This window comes from Cryptomeria japonica, chromosome 9 (assembly GCF_030272615.1).
Source record: "Cryptomeria japonica chromosome 9, Sugi_1.0, whole genome shotgun sequence".
In the NCBI taxonomy this organism is placed as follows: domain Eukaryota; kingdom Viridiplantae; phylum Streptophyta; class Pinopsida; order Cupressales; family Cupressaceae; genus Cryptomeria; species Cryptomeria japonica.
The window spans coordinates 479747247-479752246 of record NC_081413.1 but is presented as its reverse complement, the minus strand read 5'-3'; positions in this window follow the sequence as shown (position 1 = coordinate 479752246).

Genomic DNA, 5000 nt, shown 5'->3' with positions numbered 1-5000 from the left:
AGCGGGTTTGCACCCTTGTCCTAGTGAGTTTTCTTTGTCTTGTTCTCTTTGGTTAGTTCGATCTCGTTATGTTGTTGGAATTTCGCTTTGTTGATTTACAATCTTACATGTCCCCAACAGTTAGTATCTATCTTTTATGAACTTGGTCTTAGATGTCTATCACACTACCATTATGTTATCCGTATTACATTATACACTTCTTGATACCTTGGCAGTTTGCATCTATCTTTTATGGTCTTGGTCTTAGACGTTGTTACACTGTCGAAGTGTTGTCCGTGTTGTGTCAGATTTTCCTTAAGCTATCAACATTTAGAGTTCACCTTGTTTGACCTCGGTCTTAGACGTTGTTACGCTATCGTTATGTTGTCCTCATTGCATTAGACATTTCTTGATCTTTCAACAGTTATGACTTATCTTTTGTGGTCTTGTCCTTAGAAGTCACAGCGTTGTTGTTATGCTATCCGCATCGTCTTAGAAACTGCTTGATCTACCAGCTTTCAGGATCTATCTTTTATGATCTTGGTCTTTCAATGTTGTTACGATGTCATTATGTTGTTCGCATTGTAGTAGAAATCTTTGGATTATCAGCAGTTGATATCTTTATCTGTGTGTTTCTCTAGTCCTAGATGTCCTTTGTCTAGGTGCTATGATGTCCCCAAGTCTCTAGATTCTTGTTCGATCAATATCCTTTGGTTCTTGGCTTGGTGTGATGTTCGATCATTGTGTCCCATTTGTGTCTAGATGCTGCCAATTTTTGGTTAGATCACTTTATGTCTCATATCTCCCAGCATCAAGATTATCATCCATCATCATATCTTGTCTCCCAATTCACATCATCATTTCCTTCTTCCTAAGTAAGAGGTTGAACATCAAATATCCAAAATTGAACATCAAATTTTATCCTCTTTGCAACTTCTTCAAAGTTAGTTCCCATCTCATCTTGGTCTTTGTCCTATTGTCCATTCTCATCTTTCATCTCACCAAATCATCAGCTAATCATCATGTCACAATTCTTTTATGATGAGCTTGGTCGCCCTTCATTTTATTCCACTTCACCCTATGTTGATGACGACGAGGGTATGGTTGATCAACCTGATAACACATATATCTAAGTCATCCCTGAATCCTACTATGATGAGTATTATCATTCCTCATTTTCTTCCACTTCACCCTATGTCGATGATGACAAGGATATGGTTGATCAACCCGATGAGATAGATCTCCAGTTCACATTGCAATCTTATCTCAATTCTCCATCCAGTTCTAATCTTCCATATTATCTAAATTCTCCATCTAGATCTACTTTCCCATCTTATCTGAATTCTCTATCCAGTTCTAATCTCCCATCTTATCTAAATTCTCCATCCAATTCTAATCTCCCATCTTATCTCACTTATCCATCTGGTTCTAATCTCCCATCTTATCTCATGTCTCCATCCAATTCTAATCTTCCATCTTATCTAAATTCTCCATCTAATTCTAATCTTCCATCCTATCTCAATCCTTCATCTAATCTTAATTTTCCATCATTTGTCCCACAAGCTATGACTGGGGGCATGAATTACACAATGCCATTATCATCTATGTCCCCACCTGTCCAATCAGTGCCACAAGTGGTTAGTGCCCCTTAATATCAATCTTAAGTAGCATCACAACTATGATTTAGTTATCTACAGGCACCACCTTCATCCATTGTTGTGATGAACATTTATGAACAAGCATGCAACACCAGTCACAATCCTCCACCATCCACTTCCTCCTATCTCAACCCACCATCTTCCACTTCCTTCTATCCCAGTCCACCATCCACCACATCTTATCTCAATCCACCAGCTTCCCTTCCAACTCCCATATCTATCATTCCTCTCCAACTTCCTAACACCATCGAAAAACTTTCATCCATTGAGATTATTCCTTTTCAATCCCCATCACCTACTCCTATAGTCATTCAAACTCAATCTATTACAGTTAAGGAACCTCTCATCATTCCATCCAGTCAATCTATAGTAGTTGATGAATCGTCGATCCTTCTATCCACTCCATCTCCCCCAGTCGAGGAAATCCCCATCCTTCAAACCAGTCAATCTATCCCAATTGAAAATCCTCTCATCCCTCCATATATCCCAGTCGAGGAGTTCCCCATTCTTTCATCTACTCCATCTCTCCCAATTGAACAATCTCTCATCATCCCATCCATTCCATTTGAAGAGTCTACCTACTTACCCCTCATCACACCATCCATACCAATCCCCTCATGCCAAGATCTTGTTCCAGAGCATGTTCAAAGCATTATTGATCCAAGTCAAGATCCTACCATTCCATCTCCCCCATCTCAAGATACCTTATCATCTCTTAATCCAAATTAAGATCCTATCATTCTATCTACGCCATCTCAAGATCCCTTATCATCCCTCCATCCAAATCAAGACCCTACCATTCCATCTACTAGTCAAGATCCTCATGTCACATATACTCCACCTCTTGATCCTCCATTTCCTCCTATCCAAACCATCCCACCACCATCACTCTATCCCCTTGGTTTGCTTACATTCATCCATGGAAATTCCCTCATAGTAGAAGAACATCTCATATGCACCACCCATTCTCCTCCATCTGATAAAGGACTCACATCTTGTTACCCGGAGAACAAGTATCCTACTTTAGAAAAAATGCTCAAAAAAATGAACTATAAAGGAAAAGGCTTAGGCCTACATGAGAAAGGTACTTTGGAGACCATCCATGTCAAAGCACATCCAGGAGCTCATGGTCTTGGTTACATATCCCAAGGAACTTCAAATAAAAATGTTGGTACAGCTAATGCAAAATCCAAGTATAATTCCAAACACACCATTGCATCTCCCCATCGTTCCTCCAACTTATTTATCGCCATTCTGCCACCTCCATAATATAAATCTAAAACAACCATCCATCTTCCTCCTTCATCCTCTAAATCCATTTTGGGTCCCTATATCCCAAAATCTACCTTCATATATCCTCCACATGCTAAATCCATTTTGGGCCCTTATATCCCAAAATACCATCCTCCATCTTTTCCTACTTATCCCTCCATACACATGTCCACTATCTCCATCACCCATCATGGATATCCTATTCCTTTCATTCCTATTCAGGATCAACAAAGGAACATGTCCTCACATTCCATCCAACACCCTACATCCATCACTTCATCCATATTCCCCCCATCTCCTACACCTCTGCACATTCCTTCGAAGGCTACTAGCAAAAATTTGGTTGCCAAATAAAAAATGTATAAAGCTAAACATTCACAACAATCTAAAGATGACCATGTCCACTTAAAAAGACATGTTCCAAAAGTGCAAAAGTTGATACAAAAATACAATGAATCCCAAAGGTTGCAAAGGCCCACTAAAGCAAAAGAAAAAACAATGTGGATTCCAAAGCAAAAAGAACCAGTGCATCCAAAAGAAGAACCTACAATGGCATCGAAAGTTGCTATCCCGCAAGCTAAAAATGCTTCCCCTCCATCTCCTAAATCTATTTTGGCTCCCTGTCCCAAAGCTACCTATCATAATGCCTCCATCATATTCACATGCTATATCCACCTCCCCTCCACTCATCCCACATCCTCTACAACATGTGCCAATGTTGGTCCTGACTACATCCCTCCATCATTCACAATTTCCCTCTTTCCATCTAAACACTTGTCACTACCATATCCCTTACATTCCCCATCAAAACTATCTAATCCACTCTTTGCTAATAAAGTTGTACCAACATCCAATGATCACTCCAAATGGGCTCTTAATACCTTGATATGGAACTTGATGCTTGAGTCCTCCATCCATCTATCCTCCAAATCCATTTATCCTCATGTATCCCCATCCATGAGTTTCCTCCCAAAATCAAAAAAATTCAAAAAAAAAAAAATCAGAAAATATTTAAAAAAAAGTAAAGAGAAAAATCCATCCACTGGTGAAAACTTGGCAAACAGGCATCTTGGACAAGTACCCTGATAAAAACCTAGCAAATAGGCATCATGCGTAATTCTCTTCATCCTTTTTCTCTCTGTTCTTGGGGGAAAGTTCTGCTAGACATCTAGCCATTTCATCCTCTGTCTTCATCTGCCTACCATACCGATCATATCTTATCCATTTTGGTTCCTTCATCCTCCCTTGGATCTTAAAAGAAAGAAAAGTTCCCCATATATACATGCTTTGGACACCTCTTGGCCTCCATGTCTCTATCAGGTCAGTCATTCATTCATCCTTCCTATTCACTCATCATTCTTGTCATTCATATAATCCTTCCTCATACCTTCATGGTCCTTATCCATTTATCACCATATCTTCCATCCACATTCCTCAACTTTCTATCCTCCTGTCAGTCATCTTATTGTATACACCTAAAAATGGTCTGAAGATAATTAATTAAAATAGAAATTATTTAATTAATAACTCTTCCCAATTTAATTGAATTCATTAGCAATTTGATTAAATTTCCCCATTCACCTACTTATTAATAAATCTAAGGATTTATTTAATAGGTTCATTTCAATAGTCCCCTTTGATTAATTAATCCTCCCCCCATTTAATTCATTTATTCTAATCCCCTAATTAATTAAAACAAATAAATTTATGAGTTGTTGAAAGTTAATTAGCCTTTTCCTATTATTTAAATTTTTAAATTCAAATTACCCACATGCCTCCTAACTTCTAACTACCTAACCTAACCATCCCCTAACCTAACCCATTCCACCTAATCCTGGGTTTGGCTAACCCTATCCTATCTTGCACATCCTAACCTCATTTTCCTAACCTCCTATGGGGTGGATATTCTCCCCTTGAGACACATGGCACTTATGCCACATGTCTCCTCCTTTGGACACTTGCCCTCTTATGAGCAAGGATCCTTGACACTTGTCACCACAAAGATGACAAGTGTCCCTCGCTCCAACCTATTCTCCAACCTCCTCCAATTTTACCCTTGATATCTCCATACTCAATCTTGACTGTTTAGTC